The sequence below is a fragment of the Aegilops tauschii genome, chromosome 7 (genome assembly GCF_002575655.3).
Source record: "Aegilops tauschii subsp. strangulata cultivar AL8/78 chromosome 7, Aet v6.0, whole genome shotgun sequence".
NCBI classification, from domain to species: domain Eukaryota; kingdom Viridiplantae; phylum Streptophyta; class Magnoliopsida; order Poales; family Poaceae; genus Aegilops; species Aegilops tauschii.
The window spans coordinates 58,434,530-58,452,915 of record NC_053041.3 but is presented as its reverse complement, the minus strand read 5'-3'; the positions used below and the strand labels follow the sequence as shown (position 1 = coordinate 58,452,915).

Here is an 18,386-nt window from a genome sequence, read left to right as displayed (position 1 = left end):
GCATCTGCTCAGCAAACTGAAGAACATGCCAGCACCGCTGATGACAATCAGGCTGCTGAAGATAATGTGAGTTCCAGGGCTGATGACTGCATTTCAGCCGCTGATGAAATTCCCAGGGCACCCACTTGTGGTGCGCCTGAAGAAAATGAAGAGGTCAGGGCAACTGCATCAGTTGTGCCTGAAGAAACTGCACCAAATTCCTCTGCTCCACCTGCGCCTACTCCAACTCCAATCCTTCCATCTGCATCAGATGTGAAGAAGACCAAGGCTGTAGAGCGTGCAGCAGTGAAGAAAAGGAAAGCATCAGCTTCTTCAGATTCTTCTGCTCCGAAGAAATGAAGCCTATGACCAGCTCTTTTGCAAACCCGATTGATGCTGTTCCAATCTCAACCATGTCATCCAAGGACCTTGTTTCTTTTGGTGAAGAATATGTGATCCCTAGCGGATCTGATGAACAAACTCCTTCTGCTGCTACGTCAGAGCAGATGGATGAAGAAATTGAAGTGGATGAAATCACTTCAACCCTAGTTGTTTCCTCGCCTGTGCCTCAGTTTACTGCTGAAGAGGCCGGAGTTGAAGAAATTGAAGATGAAGATGTGGACATTGGCTGTACCACACCTGTGATGAATGATGACTTTTGAGAAAGTCAGCACCCCAATTCTCCACTCTTCACTCCATTGCAGCAAATTCCTCAGTCCCCAGTCACTACAGTTCAAATGGGATCTGATGAAGCTCATGAAGACATTCCAGCCGCTAGTGCTGAAGAAACTGAAAATGAAGAATTCAAGAACCAGGCTGCCACTGAAGAGGAACCAGAAATTCCTCAGCCTGAAGAACCTGAGATTGCGATTCCTGAGGTTGTGATGCAACTCACTAACACTCCTCTGCCCAAACCAAAGGATCCATTCTCCAGGAAGCAAAAATTCAAGACTGATGCCTTCTTTGGCGAGCATGTATTCTTCACTGATTACAACCCTTATGACTCTGCTCGCATAAGGAAGAGGCGTTTCTGGACTGCCAGCCAGGCAAATTTCTATTCCTCAGTGCTGTTCGACAAGGACAAAGTCTTCGATCATGAGCACATTCCTCACGTTGACATGGAATCTCTGTCGTGCTTCGTGCCAGTCCTCAGTGTTCTTCACGATGCTGGACTGTTAAATTTCTGCACTGACATCTGTGATTGGAATGAAGAACTTATTCTTCAATTTTATGAACCGCTGCACATCACCGGAAATTCTGAAGATGTGAATTCATGGGTGCTGGACTGGATGTCTGAAAACACTCACTACAAGGCACCAGCTACTGAATTGCTTCGTGCCTTACCTCTCAGTCCGCCCCTTGAAGGTGCTTGTTGCGTCTACAATGAACCTGAGCTAACCGATCACTACATGCAAGTGCTGATGAAGCCTTTGAAGCCAGGTCAGACCTCAAGAACAAAATTCCTTGTGAATGAATTGATGTATGTGCCTCGGACTGTCTATCGCATTCTGACGAAGACATTGAGTCCAATCAAGGGCCACGACTCAAATGAAGAAGAAGTCGTTGGCATCATGAAGAATCTGCTTTTCAATATCATTCATGGCATTCCCATCAACTTCCATGATTTCTTCATGAGGACTCTGGCTAATGTCGCCATGTCACCATTTGAGTTGAAGCCTTATGCACCTTGGATTATGAGATTCATCAGGACAAGGTCTTCACTCAACTATAAAGCTGATACACTGAACCATTGCAGCTACTTGCCCCCAATGGAAGTCCTCAAACGGACATTTTCCTCAGCTGATGAAAAGGGCAAGGCTACTGCTGTAATTGATGAAGGCATTCGTCCATTGGATGGACATTTTCGCAAGGCTGCATCCTACTCCACCAATGATGACTCTGCCACCCATGACTCTTCCGCCAACGCACCCAAGCAAAATCCTCAAGGCACAGCACCCAGGGTGATGACTGACCGTGAGCTTCTCCTCAGTCTTCACCAGAAGGTTGATCGCAATCATAAATGGGTCAAGCGTCAGTTTGGTTCAATTCTTCACAACATGACTGCTACCCACAATGCAGTGAAGAAAAACCACTACTACCTTCATGAAATCCTCAACCGCACCTGGGTTGTTCTGTCTCTAGTCTATAGTGAAGAAGATCTGAAGACAATGGGTCTCAAGGACGATCTTGACTTGGCTGCACCTCCTCCGAAGAAGTACAAGAAGGTCAAGGTTCCTTCCTTGGTGGCCAGCTCCTATTCTTCATCACGTGACACTGATGAACATGAAGATTTGGATGACACTGCTGCAGGCCCTACTCCAACAACCGACCCCAACAACGCTGACGCTCCTTCATCACCTTGATTTTCTTCAGGGGCGTTAGTCCTCATTTTCGACCCTTTTGGTCATTTGATGACAAAGGGGGAGAAATTTGAGTTAGTCTTCAAGCGGGTCTATCTTAAATGGGCGTTTTTTAAGTTGCAACTCTCGTTCTTTTGAAGACTTTGCTCGATCGAGTTGTAAACTTAAACTCTATGGTGACCTGATACTTTTGCTGTTTCTTCTGCATTCCTCATCAATGTTATTGCACGCATGCTGAATTACATCAGTCACCATATTTCATCATGCATTTCAAATTCTTCATATATTATGTCAAATGCGTGTATGAATTACAAGATATAGGGGGAGATCTCCATGATTCAACTCTTCAAGTGTGCATTGCTTCAAAAGCAAATTCCTCACTATGCACATCTTCAGGGGGAGTTCTTCTATATCTTGCAATCAAATTCCTCAATATCAGTATTTACACTTCATATGTTTATCCCCGTTGAAAACTTAACCTAAATTGTCATCAATCACCAAAAAGGGGGAGATTGTAAGTGCATCTAGTGCCCCTTAGTGATTTTGGTGTATTCAAGACTTATAGGTTAAGGGACTAATGCGTTTGTGAGTGTACACAGATCTATAAGTCTATGAGGAGTTTGATAATTACAGAGAAAGTCGACCCCTAAAAATGAAGTTCTTCGACTAAAGACTTTGGATTACTGAAGACTTTCTGAAGACTTTGAAGGTGAAGAAATTGGTGTGACCTTGAAGACTTGGTATTCATTTGAGGAATATGAAGCGTGAAGACTTTTGTTTTCGTAGTTTCATTTTCTCTTTCTTGAGTCATAGGAAACACCGTACTGTTAAAGGGGGTCGAGGAAATACTAAGGAAAAATTTTCATGTGATGCTCAACTCAAAATCCTACACCTACCAATCCCTTCGAGTGAAGCCATTGGAAATCTCATACAGTTCAGTCATATTCTTCAGTGACAGAGACGAAGTTCTTCTGGTCTCTGAGGAATTTGTTCTGACAGAGGAGTTAGGAATTCGCCAGTGCGGATTGCCTACACAGTGAGGAACATGATAGCCCTGAGGAATTTGAACCTCAAATTTCTGACCGTTGCTGTGATATGCGCCAGCTGTCCCAAAATATCTACCCACCTAACGGTCATATCATTGAAGGGCATTTATGTCTTATCATACGGGCTGCTCCCTAGGCTATAAATAGCCGCCCCCTACAACCACTAGCTGGTTGGCTGCTCCGAGAGAAACTGACACTTGTCATTTGAGAGCATCCCATCCTCCGAGGACTTTGAGCGAAAATTGTCAAGTGAGGAAAAACCCCAAACCCAAACACCTACAAACCCAAAGTGATTGAGCATCATTGAAGAGATTGATCCTGCGTGGATCCGACGCTTGTTACCGTTGAAGACTGTGCTTCTTTCAGATGGTTAGGCGTCATGGTCTAGAGCATCCAAGAGGAAATTGCGGATCGCCGAGTGACCGAGTTTGTGAAGGTTCGGAAGTCACCTGAAGACTTACCACGAGTGATTGGACGAGGTCTGTGTGACCTTAGTTCAAGGAGAATACGGTGAGTACTGTGTGTCCGGGACTGGGTGTCCTCAGGTTTAAATACCTAGCCGCTCCAACCAGACGTACAACTGAGACAGCTGTTGGAACTGGTCTACCAAATCATTGTCTTCACCAAGCCAACTGGTTCTATTTCCTCAACTCTTTCATTTCCTCATTCCTGTGTTGTGCAATTGTTCATATCTGTGTTTGAAGACTTTGACTGAAGACTTTCTCAATTTTCTCAGTTCAATTTTCTCAGTCTGTTTGTCTTCATCCTGTGTTATCCTGTGTTTACGCTTTCTGTACTCTGTGCTTGTTTTCATTTTATCATAATGACTATGCTTGTGTTCTGCTATGCATACTTTTGAGTACTTATTCCGCTGCAAGTAGTTCTTCGCTAAGAAATTTCCTCACGCACAAATTCCTCAGTGAAGAATTTATAAAAATTGCCTATTCAACCCCCCCCCCCCTCTAGTCGATATAACGCACTTTCACAGCTGCCTCATTGTGTGCATCGGAGACGTACTGCGTGGAGGCTGCCCGGAGAAGAGTTATTGCAGGTCCGCGTACGCGCGCTTCGAGCAGCAGCCGATGGATCACCGGCCAGAGGAAGCAGCAGCAATGCCGGTTCAGTTTTTCTCAATTTGATTTGTGTCTTTTTACTGATTTATTTATTGGCTTGCGCGTGAGATTAACCAGGTGCTAGCATGCCGTGTGAATCTTCTTTTCTTAGTTTACATAAATTGAAGGATGTCTTCCTTTTCCTTCTAATTTTGGCCTACTATATATGTACAATACTGCAGTCTTGTTTTACTGAAGTACTCTCTGCATTTGCATATCCAATTAGATTCTTTCATTAGAAAAGATAGATCCATATATTTCGCAAAATGAATGTACTACCGGAAGAAACTCCTAACATTGGGAGGCCTAAAGGCAATTACTTTCTACAGCTTAGGCGTGCCTTGGAGGCTTGGATGAAACTAGGGGAATTAGGCAGGAGTCATCTTCCATTATTAAGACCGGCCAATTAGGAGGATACTCAACTTCCATGCTCTCCGCCACTTCGGGGCAAAGCAATTAGTTTAAGATGGATTATAAACACCATGAGAACAGTTGGTTAGGCCATGCACTTACCATAATTGTATCACAGTTCTCGAGTAGTAAATTAGTGATAGCACATGTTCTCTTATTCTTGCATATTTGAGAGAACACGGCAACTGTATGTGGGACTAATCAGTAGGCACCAATGCAACGCCAACTTGATTGCCATTACATTCGATGGAGTTCTTATTAGCTCAACATTGCTTCTGATTAGGACTTGACGACGACACAAAATGGTGCAACAAGACGATGTAGTACAAGAGTATTTCACAAATCACAATCTATGAGGAAGAAGAATATGAAGTACTACACCAGCTTATATAGATTTACACTTGATCTACACTAGTGGCTGGCGCGTGCCATTGGCACGCCTCCTGAGCGTTCATGTGCGCACTTATCTAGCTTATGCACCTCCGCGGGTCTAGGTAGATCCTTAATGGCACTTATACACGACAGTCAGTGATTTGACTATAGAATTATCAAAAAAAAAGTGACTTGTCTACAGTGATTTATTACAAATATGCTATTATGAGGATCACATGTGCTCAAACAAGTGTTTTCATCATTCCAATTCTCATTGAACTGATCCTTGATTCTTTTTTTTAACGTAATGTTGAGTAGGAGAGTCTCCTGTATATTTCATCAAGTAGCTGATCCTTGATTCTGGTGCATACCTATACGAAAGAATACATATTTATGTATATTCCATCAAGTATATGCCAGAAATATCAACAAGCGAAGTTGAATGTAAACGTGCCGTTTGACCTCAAGTCCCACCATCCTAGAAAAAGATGGATCATCATCCTTGTGGGTGTGTATGGAGTGCTTTTCATCCTTGCTATGGGAAACAAATTTGTATATCTGAATTTGCTAGTCCCAATCATATTTGTAAAGACAAGGGTAAACATGAACCAGATATACGATTTTATTCCAGCATACTGCCCCTTGATATGTTTTGCTTATGTAGAAATGCTTTAAAAAATACTCATACAGATTTCGTTCTTTATGTGCTGAAGTAAAAGTAGCTAGTATCACTAGTAGAAAAAGGGGCTTTTGTCCCGGTTGGTAAGGGCCTTTAGTCCCGGTTTTTGAACCGGGACTAAAGGGTCGTTACTAATACGAACCGGGACTAAAGGCCGCGGCCACGTGGAGCTCCACCTTTAGTCCCGGTTGGTAACACCAACTGGGACTAAAGGAAATTTTATGATTTTTCTTTTTTGAATTTTTTTTTGATTTTCAAATTTTTGAATTATTTTAACCTCTAATCTCTAATCACCACCCCTCATCACTGCTCAATTTATCCTCTAATCTCTAATCACCCCTCATCATTCCAAATCATCTAACTTCCCGGACGATCACCCATCCTCTCACTACTCCAGCCTGAGCACGCTTAACTTCCGGGTTCTGTCCTCCCTCGTTTCCAAGTCTGCACTTGTTGTTTTCCTGACAATAGTAAGATGTCAATCCTATTAACCCTCAGGAATTTAGCTTGAACATGAAGTGACACATTTCATTGTTTGAGTTTGAAACTATTGTTTTAAAAAACAATAATTATTTAGTAACACTAATATTTCTTGAATAATTAGTTTGACCACAGTTTGACCAGATTTGACCAAAATTCAAAAAAACTGAAATAATTATTTAGTAACACTAATATTCTAGAATAATTAGTTTGACCATTGTTTGACCACATTTTTTCAAAAAAAATATTGAAACTTAATTTTTTTTCTGTTACTAGTGGCGCACCTAGCAAATGGTGGGCCACTAGTAAGTTTGAAATTTTTTCGATTTTTTTCCATTCTAGATCTTAAAAGCCCCGTAACTTTTTTTCTGTTAGGTTTTTGAGGATTTTGAAAATGTTTAACAGAGTTGCCCAGTTAAATTCGGATGTAACTTTTCGAGTAGATGATTTTTCATATAAAAAACTTTTTAATCCGAGTTCGTATGCAAAAGTTATGCCCATTTTACAAATTTCAGAGAGATTTTGCAAATAAAGTCGAAATTCATATTTGTAAATTTTCCCAACAACTAGACCACACATCACATGGGAAACTTATTTTATTTTATTTTTTTGACACTTCCATCATTTTCTTTTGTTTTTTCTAAAACTGAAAAGGCGGTCCACGGGGCGGGGGGGGGGGGGGGGGGGGGGTAGAGTTTGAAAATGGGACCTTTAGTACTGGTTCGTGCCAGGAACCGGTACTAATGCCTCAAAGCCATTAGTACCGGTTGGCGGCACCAACCGGGACTAAAGGGCATCGCACCCTTTAGTCCCGGTTCGTGGCACCAACCGGGACTAAAGGGCCCAGGTGAACCGGGACTAATGCCTTAGCCGCACGAACCGGGACCAATGCTCACATTAATCCCGGTTCATGACTGAACCGGGACTAATGTGAGCATTGCCCTGTGACCAAAGCCCTGTTTTCTACTAGTGTATCCATATAAACACAAGTGATTCGGTTCATCTAAAACACATCAGGAAACGTAAACAAAAGACATGTTGGTGAAATTTAGATCTTAGACTGAATATCTGAAACAAACAAGAGCAAGTCTCAGTCCAAAAATACTGCCTACGCCTAACATGTTACAGAACATAAAACTAACACATACACCTAATCAAGTGTCCACCTAGTCACAGTAGCTCATGTGTTTTTCAAGCTCATTCCTGGAGAAACAAGGCATCTACTTTAATAGTAAACTCTCACTGTTTATTTTTTCGAAACATGAGCGCTGCTCATATGAAGTAGGATGCATGTACCACAGTAATTCAATGTTCAGTTAGTCAAGGAGAGAGAATGTCAGTGTAAATACAAATAGAATTCTGTCGGTTCTCAATCTTCTGGAGACAATGATGTTGGCAGGTTGCTCTCAACATCATTATACCGATGATGTTCTCTATGAGACCTCAACCATCGAGTGAGATTAGAAAACATTGATATTTGGATTTTTCTATATAAAAATTCTTTGAGACCCCCCACATTTCAATTCCCATGAATCATTCAAGTAACCTCTGACCGATAAAATTCGAAACGTTGAGATTAAAAATAAAAACAGTAGAGCACAGCATTAGATTGCAAAACTTAATAACGGAAACATCATACAATTTGCGACACCTACATGGTGGAGTAGGAGCTCACCTGGAGCTTAGGTGTTTTGCCCGCCATCTACGCTCAGAATAAAATGGATGGCGATGAGCAGGGGGAGGGTCGAGAGGGTGAGGAGAAGCGGAGGAGCACGCGCAAGGGATCAGACCTGCTGCAAATTCCTACACAAAAGGCGACCCTCTACTCAGTTTCTCTAGATTCAGGTTCTGAAGAAAGTCAATACACAAACCAACTGAGACTATCAGTTTCAAGCTTACTCGAAATAAGAAAATGGCATGTGAATAATATCTCTTACAATATATCTATATTAGTCAGATCCACCGATTGATCAAAAATGGAATATGTTTCAGCTAATGATATCGATAGAAACATTTCTTTGTGTGTGCTCAGTAGGCAAAGGATACGCAGCAACATACATGTCCTCTGAAGCTAATATGAAATCATCTTGAGTAATAGGCAACCACACCATAACCGGATTAATAAATTTTGAAGCAAGCTAACAAAATCTGTGAATAAGTATTACTGTTCGGACAAACTAAATAAGGCTCCATGTACTACCCATGTATACCGGAATGGAAATCCTCATATACATTTTCTATGCATCAACATATAACCCATTAAAAACAGAGAACACTTGATGTGCATCCACATATACTCCCTCCGTTCCAAAATAGATGACTCAACTTTGTACTGAAGTTAGTACAAAGTTGGGTCTATTTTGGAACGGAGCGAATACTTACTAAAACACAAAGATAGTGATAACTGTTCCTCTACTGTCTGAATGAGTTCACATACACTCGTTAGAAAAATAGAGAATACTAATTGCTCCAGAGAAGATTTCTTTTCTTTGCAGGTTTAATGGTAGAAAAAACAAAATCTGCTTTGTCGGAGCGTAAGGAGGCTTTGTCGGATCGCGCCTCCACGTCCCGCATCGAAGTGGACCACAGATCGAACACCCCGCCTCCATCATGTTCTCACTCCTCTCTCTTGAAGAGCCACTGGTAGGGACGCCCATCTCTGCCGCTGACCTTGAGTTCAGGGCTCCTAGATGAGCTTCAGGCCGGTGGGTGCGCTCTCGACCTGAGCGACCTCGGCCAGCAGCGGCGACCTTCCCTGTGCGCAAGGTCGACGACGGGGATGCAGGCTCACCCTCGGTGCGACACCTGAGCGGAAGCTCTGCGGTGCCAGGTAGGTGGCGCCCATTTCAATTTCTTTTTTGCATTTTGTTTGACACATGGCTAGCCTTCAATAAAATGGATGAGCTTACCCACAATCAGTAGGAACTAATAATACTATTAATAGTTTGTAATGTCCCAGTTGTTGTTATCTCAAAGAGTCTATGCCAAACTTCATTAGAATACAGGTGTCAGGTTAACTAATAGCACATATGGATGTACTGCTTAGAATTTTTTGAATGAATGACAACAAGGCAAGCCAAATCCATTATAGAGCTAAAAGTAGATTAAACCTAGGGGAACAGCAGTGGGTTATCTACTTGTTAAAAATGCCCAATCCAAAGCCCTATAGAACCAAAAAGAAAGCACAATACGAAGTACACATTCAGCTTCTTATCAAGTATATGTACGAACAGAAACCGAAACTTTAACTTGATGTAAATAGATAAATATAGATATGTTCCCAATAGATTGCAGAAGAGGCAATAGAGGCTCTGGATTTAGACAATCAAGCAAATGCTGAAAATTAAATTTTTGAATATAAGAAGTATTTCCCATAAGAAGGTACAATCTATTACAATCAATCTCAAGCTCGGGCCTTTCACATAATTGTCTTTTTTACAATATCCTAGTATATATCAACCACTGTGCATCATCGTGAATCATCTTACACAGTACACCATTGCATTTGTTGTAGTTGAAAAGAGATCACAAACATCCTAATGAGTTACCTGGAGATAATCTGATTGCATGTGTTTTACACGTCCATGTTGGGCTGTGTCCTGATCAGCACGCACCAGGAGTAGCCGCTGCCACCACAACATCCATGATCTAAAAAAACTCATAAAAATTAAGAAAAAGAAGCTATAACGTTTGTTCTAGCATCAGACATAAACATGAACCTGAGCACTTATAAATATAGACCTCAACTGCTTTATTCAAACATACAGTCTGGATAAGCTCGGAAAACTAAACCTACAGGTTTTGAAAACATTGCAGATTCGAAAGCACATCTCATATTTAATTTCTACCGAGTATAAACATGAAATTGAGTTGTTTTACTCAAACCTATAGTAAGGATAATCCTATAAAAAACTGTACGGGCAAAAATTCCCATTCTAGTTACCCTGCCACTGGCCCATCTCATAGCAGTCCAGACCAACACGCACATGACATGCTAGAGTACAAAAAACATCAGAACTCATTGACATGCATGGCACAAGCTAGCAAGAACAGAATGATTAGATTCTTTAGAGATGCATCAAGGCCAATCGCGAATTGGACTGGAGCATGTTATCCGTTTGTCCAGCAGAAAATTAAAGGAGTGGTATCTTTCGGAAACGAACCACTCCATCTTGATCCCATTCTACTCAATTTCTGATGTTACCTTACAACACACACTTGTGTCTTGTGGCCTTGTGGGCATACATATGTACATCTGTCGGGAGAAATTATGCATGGTTGGCTATGGGCTATGTTTTATTTAGAATGTCAGGTCATAAATTGAACATTTGGAAAAATGAATGAGACGCATATCATTTTGTGGTTTGAGTGCTGCTCATTGTACATGACTGACTTGGTTGAAGTGAAGAAAAAGAAAAATACCTCTTGGTTTTGGTTGAGCTTTCCTGCAAGTGCTAGCAATAGGGGGTTTTGCCACAACCTGGGGCTCCAAGAAGAAGAGCGATCCATTTATGTATGTGCACGAAACAAACGCAACCTGGTTATTATATTCCGAAGAAAAACTTTCAGAGATCTTCGTGCTCACCTAAATAAGATTGCAGAAGAAAATGTATCACGAGACATTCTACATTGCAAAAAACAGGAAACTAAAATACTTGAAAACTTGGGGGGGGGGGGGGGGGGGGGGGGGGTTCTACATCAGTACACCTCAACCAAACCCCTCCATCACTATCAGCATTGTAGAATATATTTCAAGCTTGTTAAACAAACAAAAAAGCAGGCTAACAATGTAAAGGCAATTGTATGTAAAATATTTTATCGTGATGGATGTCAGGATGAGTGAAGGTGAACCAGAAAAAAGATAAGAAACTGATGTGTTGAGTTAGTAGAAATTTGCAACAGTGGATGATAGGAATTAGAACATACCATGGGCATTTATTTACATTCAGATGTCAATTTTCAAAAAGAGTCTGCTCCCCAAATATAAGCCGAACCTTTAATTTCAGTATCATTCATGAAACAAACTCTTTTTGGGTATCAAGACGAGTGGAATCAAATCTTCAGAACACAAGAAGTACGACAAATAATCAACAATGATTCATAGCGAAATTGCATAGTATCCTCACCTGCTACTGGTTCCTCCCCTCTACATCACCACCCGGGGCAACCGCCGCCACCACTGCCGCCGTGGCCATCTTCTGGATCTCGTCGCCAATGGTACAACCCCTGAGCAGGATCCTGGATAACATATGCAGCGTCACCGCCACCGGCTCGTGCTTGACTGGGAGAAGGTGTCCTAACAGGGGCTTCCACCCCAATCCTGACCCCTGCACGCACAGAATGAAAATGATGAGACGAGCACACCATGAATTAAGCAACTATAAATGTAACCTACACGGATATTAGTGTCCTGATCTTTGACCACATATCCCAACTGAATGTACCCTACATAATCAGGAACACATGCATACATGCGAATTCCTTTGGTTTATCTGTAACAGGCTATAACTTTTTATACTCTGCTTCATGTGTCAATTGGCAGAATGTTAATTAAATCACTGATTTTTAAAGATGCAAGTACATCTGAGCCATTTAGTAGTATCAGCTATAATTGCAAATCATAAAACTAACTGCAGAAACATCTAGATCTCAAATCGCAGTACTTGTTTAACATATCTTTTCTTATCAGTGTCTGCAATGTTTATGCCTACACTAATAAGTCCAGTTTTCAGTCACAATTTTCAGAGCATGTAACACTGCAAATCGACATACCTTTTGATCCATTCAGGAGCTTTAGGATCCATTGCGCCTACCGACTGCTTGGAGGGCGGCGGCAAGACCTCCCTCCCAGCATCGGCCATGCCCTCCGCGCACAGATCTGGCCATCCGCGCTTAACGCCGGCACCTTAGGTTGCTGCTCACTGGCCGTCGTCGCTACTACTGCCTGCATCGGTATGTCACTGTCATTCACATCCTCTAGGAGCATGAATCTGACAATCGATACGGGCAAACACGGGATTGATTGCTGTTGAGGGGGTCTTAGTGCAGCGGTGGCGCGACATGTCGATCATTCCAAACAAATATTTTTTAAGAAGACAAAAGGCCTCATGCCTGGCTAATAATACTGCCATAGCACTCCAGTTGGATATGTGTGACTGTAAAGAAGTAAATAGTTGTTCAATCGTTCAAGAGATAAAACGAATCAGCAACAACACCTCCGTAATGATGAAAGTATAAACTTGCAATTTAACATGAGACTATAGCTGACACATACACGTGGTCGACATAGTATGCGGAAACTACATAGTTGGTGGTCATGTTGATACAATTGGACTGTTCAATGTAAAATTCAGAAGTTATTTCCCTTCTACTTGCAAGACTAGGTTTAAATTTACAAGGTATCAGAGTAAGGAAATGATTTGTTTCCGTAAGGATGGCCGACCTGATCAAAGACCAGGTCCTGGGGCGATAAGCCATGCTTTGTTGTTGATGGTCATTTCGAAAAAGGTTCTAATAGCTTCTGTGGGAGTCTTAGGCCCCAGTCCTGTTCTCCTAAGTACGATCCCATTCCTTGAACCAGAAATATGCAGCAAACATGAAACACGACTCTTAAATTGACCAGTGTGGACTCCTGGTAAACAAATGGAGCTGATTCCACTAGTATGCATCTATTGGATGGAACCATGAGAAACACAACCAGGAAATTAACTCTATATCTCTCTTTCGATTATTGGATTCAATCATGGATAAAGATGAATTAAACACCATGATGTCAGATTCTAAAGTCTGTAGCCTAGTTGTCATGGTTTGACAGCTACAACATTCAGCACTTCTTGTAGTTGGTAAGTAGACATCATAAACATTTAAAAGAGTAATATTTCCCTACAGCCTTGGTTGAACTTTCAGCGAACACCTTGTAGGCGAACTGAGATGAGTACTTTGTGTGCGCGTGTGTGTGTGTGTGTGTGTGTGTGGGGGGGGGGGGGGGGGGGGGGGGGGGTGAGAGATGGCGGCATACACATGAGAAAGTGCGCCCGTCTCCTGTCTCGGGCTCGGGCTTGGCAGCGCACCAGCGCGTGAAACTGGGAGGCGACGAGCTTGAGGGAGTCGTCCTCGTCCAGCATCCAGGCAGCATCATAGTCGTCAGCAGCGTGCTGCTCCGGGGACGACCTCCTCCGGGCGCGGTTGCTCCCCCTCATCGCCTCCAGACGCAACTTGACCAGCGGTGCGGGCGCGCTGGCCCTCTTCTGCGGCGGCGGCGCCCACCTTTCTGCCTCCAGCCTCCGCCGCGAATGGGTCTGGGAGAGAAAGAAAGAAGAAATGTGCGTGGGGAGAAGGGCGGCCGCATCTGGGACCTCTCTTCCTTTTGGTCGAAAGAAACGACGAGTGGTGGGGGCAACGACAAACGGAACGAAAAGACAGAACAGTGCCATCACCGTTCCTTCATGTTCACGTGGCATAGCCCTTCGTGCGCCCTTGTAGCGATTGTTAATGGGCGCCACGAGTGGGTCTGGGAGAGAAAGAAAGAAGAAGCGTGCGTGGGGAGAAGGGCGGCCGCATCTGGGACCTCTCTTCCTTCTGGTCGAAGGAAACGACGAGTGGTGGGGGCAACGGCAAACGGAACGAAAAGACAGAACACTGCCATCGCCATTCCTTCATGTCCACATGGCATAGCCCTTCGTGCGCCCTTGTAGCGATTGTTAATGGGCGCCACGAGTGGGTCTGGGAGAGAAAGAAAGAAGAAGCGTGCGTGGGGAGAAGGGCGGCCGCATCTGGGACCTCTCTTCCTTCTGGTCGAAGGAAACGACGAGTGGTGGGGGCAACGGCAAACGGAACGAAAAGACAGAACACTGCCATCGCCATTCCTTCATGTCCACATGGCATAGCCCTTCGTGCGCCCTCGTAGCGACTGTTAATGGGTTTAATAGTACTGTAGCATTCATTCAGTTCCATATACATAATGAACAAGAATTATTTGTAGCAAAACGATGATTGTTGTAGGGTTGCTACCATCGTTATTACTAGCCCTAATAATTACTATCTCCATCCCACGTTTGATATTGTGGGACGGAGGGGGTATTACATATGCATACAATAAGAGAGTGAAAGCCTCACGGTGCATGTAATGGTTTGTTTCTTCTGATGCAACGCACTGGCGTATTCCTAATCTAATCTAATTAAGAGCAATTCCAAAGGGGCGACCCATTTCGTCCGCATGTGTCCGTTTGGGTCGGCGCGGACAAAAAGGACTGCCCAACGCAGAGACCCATTTCCATTTTGCGTCCGCTTTGTGTCCGCGCGGACCCATTTCCGTATCAAATTTGGGTTGCATTTGGGTCGCCGGCGGACACAAAGCGGACGTTTTCTCCGCTCTCCTCGTCCGCTTCTGCCCACTGCATGTGCCGCGTGGCCCACATGTCATCCAACCACCCATCCATCACACCCATCTCTCTCATCTTTTTTCTCCCTCCTCATCCATGCCACACCGCGAGCGCCTCGCCAGCCTCCTCCCGTGGCATCTTCGTCGACCCCACTCCTCGCCGCGGCTTCGCCCTGCTGCGCCCGGCGTTGACTCGCCATGGCCTCGCCTCGCCGCTCCCAGCCGCGCCCCGCTGCTGCGTCCGGTCGCGCCTAGCGTCGCCTCGCAGCGCCCTACCGCGCACACCCGTGCCCGTCCTCAACTCGCCGTGGCCTCGCCTCGCCGTGCTCGGCTGCGACCGGCCGCGCCCATCCTCGACTCGCCTTGCCCCGGCCGTGCCCGGCCCCGCCGCGACTGGCCGGCACTCGCCACACCCACGCTGCCGCCCCTGCACTCCTGAGTCCTGACCGACGACGAGCCACAAGCAGCCGCAGCTGGCCGCGAGCGTGCGTGCTGGTGCTGTTGCCGCGCGCGTGCTAGCTAGCTAGCTAGCCGCCGCTGGCCCTGCATGCATGCTGGTGCTGCCGCGCCCGGCTGCTAGCTAGCTAGCTAGCCGCGGCCAGCCGCACGCGGCACTCGGAGCACAGGTGGGCGCGACCCGGAGCGTGCAACATGGAGCACATGCGGGCGCGGGGACAGAGTGAGCTGCGGGGCGGAGGGTGGGGCTTGCGCGGCGAGCGGCGGCCGGGAGCTCGCGTGCGAGGAGGCGGAGCTCGCGGGCGAGGCGGCGGAGGGAAGCTCGCGGACACGCGGGCGGGGCGAGGTGGCGCGGGAGCACGCCCACCAGGTGTTCGATTGAATACCGACGCAGACATGCAAAAAATGCGTCTGCCTCCTGTTGGGCGCATCAGCCGACCCAAACGAAAAAGCGGACGCGGACATGCGGACGGGCGACCCAAACGGACAAAATGCGGACAAAATTGGTGTCCGTTTGGGTCTCCCCGTTGGAGTTGCTCTAATTAATTCATCTAAAACCTTTGTATAGAAAACAGAAAAAACTAAAAACTAAAAACTAAAAATAGAAAAACATCTAAATGTGTGTGTGTGCGGGCTTGGGGGCGGCCGGTCATGGCGGCCGGAGTTCTCACAGCGGGGCGACGGGCCGGGGTGCGGCGAGGCGACGGGAGGCGGCGACGGGGCGGCAACGTACGGGGCGGCGGCGAGACGGCGACGAAGGGGACGGCAACGACGGGCTGGGGCGTCGACGGGGACGGGGACGGCGACGGCGACGGCGCGCGGCGGGGGTGGCGACGGGGACGGCGACGGGCGACGGCACGGGACGGGCCGGCGGCGATGTCGAAGCAGAGAGAAGAAGTAAGATGAAACTGAAATTTTCATAAGTGCTATATATATAGGACGGACCTTTAGTACCGGTTGGAGCCACCAACCGGTACTAAAGGTCAAATTTGGCCAGGCCAAGCGGCGGGAAGTGACCCCCTTTAGTACTGGGTGGTGTGCGGCAAGTTTAGTCCCACCACGCTAGTTAAGGAGCGCCAAGACCAGTTTATAAGCCCCGGTGCGGGCACTGCATTGAGCTCCTCTCGGATGCAGGCCTTCTGGGCCTACCTCTCCTTCTCTGCCCTATGGGGCCTACTGGGCTTACGGGCCTGCATCCTGGCCCAGCTACAGGTTGGGTTTCTAGTCATATGCAGGCCGCTGTGGCCCAGTAGGCGGGCTTTTTTTATTTAGTTTTTTCTCCTTTCTGCTTTATTTAATTTCTTTTATTTATTTCTGAGTTGTTTTTTGCTGTATTTAGAGTTTCTTTGTGAATATTTTTGCTCTAGGTACAGAAAATTACAAACTTTCTCTTAGTGCCAGTAGTTTAACCATTATATTCAATTTGGTAATACTTAGGTTATTTAAAAAATGAAATACATTTGTAACAGATGAGTTTTCGTCCGACACCCTGATACTTCGGAAGAGATCGTCCATTTTGTACACGAAGTGCATCCAGTTTTTGCCGTAACCCTCTCAACTTTTTTGCACATGCTATGTGGGTGAAATAATGGTACCATGCCAACTTTCAACCTTTTCAGAGTTCATTTGTAGTGCTTTTTAATTTCAGGGTCATTTAGCTCAAAAAATCAGTAAATACATGAAAAATAGCAAATGATATCAGAAAGGGTTGAAAATTGATGACATGGCTTTGAATGGTGCATACTGAACGCACAAAAAGTCTGGAGTTGAAATAAGTTTAAAAAAATAAAATGCCTTTGTAACACATGAGTTTTCGTCCGAAACCCTAATATTTCGAAAGAGATTGTCCATTTTGTACACGAAGTGCATCCAGTTTTTGCCGTAACCATCTCTATTTTTTTGCACATGCTATGTGGATGAAATGATGATACCATGCCAACTTTCAACCTTTTCAGAGCTCATTTATAGTGCTTTACAATTTCAGGGTCATTTAGCTCAAAAAAAATCAATAAATGCATGAAAATAGCAAATGATGTCAGAAAGGTACACGTTTGTCCGAAGCACAAAAGTACACGTTTCAAGTGCCAAAACACATAAGCACCCTAACTATTACAAACATATACAAGTCCGGAAACTCACTAGAGAAGAAAGTGATGACAGTGAAGCCGATCACATCCCAGAGTGGGATTTTTAGGTGTGAAACTTTTTCTTCGCGTGTGGCCCTTTGCGCCGTAACCATGACAATCTTCATCATTTAACTGGATGCTTAGATCAATATTCACTCTGAATGGAGAAATTTCATCAAACTTTTCATAATCTTCTGATATGTCTGTCTTGTCATCCACTCCCACGATGTTTCTTTTCCCTGAAAGAACTATGTGGCGCTTTGGCTCATTGTATGATGTATTCGCTTCCTTATCTTTTCTTTTTCTCGGCTTGGTAGACATGTCCTTCACATAGAAAACATGCGCCACATCATTGGCTAGGACGAATGGTTCGTTTGCGTACGCACGATTGTTGAGATCCACTGTTGTCATTCCGTACTGTGGGTCTTCTATTACCCCGCCTCGTGTCATATTGACCCATTTGCACCGAAACAAAGGGACCTTCAAACCACGTCCATAGTCAAGTTCCCATATGTCCTCTATGTAACCATAATATGTGTCCTTTCCCATCTTGGTTGCTGCATCAAAGCGGACACCACTGTTTATGGTGCTCTTCTTATCTTGGGCGATCGTGTAAAATGTATCCCCATTTATCTCGTACCCTTTGAAAGTCATTATATTCAAAGATGGTAACTGGGGAAGCAAGTACATGTCATCTTCAATGGCGGCGTCATGCATGGCACGTGTCTGCAACCGACTGGCGAAAGTCCCCGTTTGTTCACGTGTAATCCAGTCGTCAGACTGCTCCGGGTGTTTGGAGCATAGAAAATTCTTGTGTTGCTCCATATACGGAGCCACCAAGGCGGAATTCTATAGAACTGTGTAGTGTGCTTGAGTGAGAGAATGCCCATCCATACATATTATTTGATCCGCTCCTAGCGTGCCTTTTCCACCTAGTCTTCCCTTATGCCGCGATTCAGGAACACCAATCGGCTTAAGGTCAGGA

General features: G+C 44.8%; 1 long non-coding RNA gene across 5 annotated transcripts; it reads right to left on the bottom strand.

The window, feature by feature from the left end:
- Positions 1-5,405: 5,405 nt before the first annotated feature.
- Positions 5,406-13,818, bottom strand: LOC109765962 (uncharacterized). 5 transcript variants are annotated; one of them, XR_012189001.1, is made up of 7 exons: positions 13,458-13,818; positions 12,212-12,383; positions 11,566-11,766; positions 10,862-11,024; positions 9,988-10,087; positions 8,115-8,242; positions 5,406-6,420 (listed from the first exon to the last, which is right to left on the bottom strand). It is a non-coding gene; the product is annotated as an uncharacterized lncRNA (long non-coding RNA). The 5 variants fall into 5 exon arrangements; XR_012189000.1 differs by lacking the exons at positions 5,406-6,420; positions 8,115-8,242 and adding an exon at positions 8,579-9,324 and having other exon boundaries at positions 13,458-13,811; XR_012189002.1 differs by lacking the exons at positions 5,406-6,420; positions 8,115-8,242 and having other exon boundaries at positions 9,774-10,087; positions 10,862-10,976; positions 13,458-13,811.
- Positions 13,819-18,386: the final 4,568 nt, after the last annotated feature.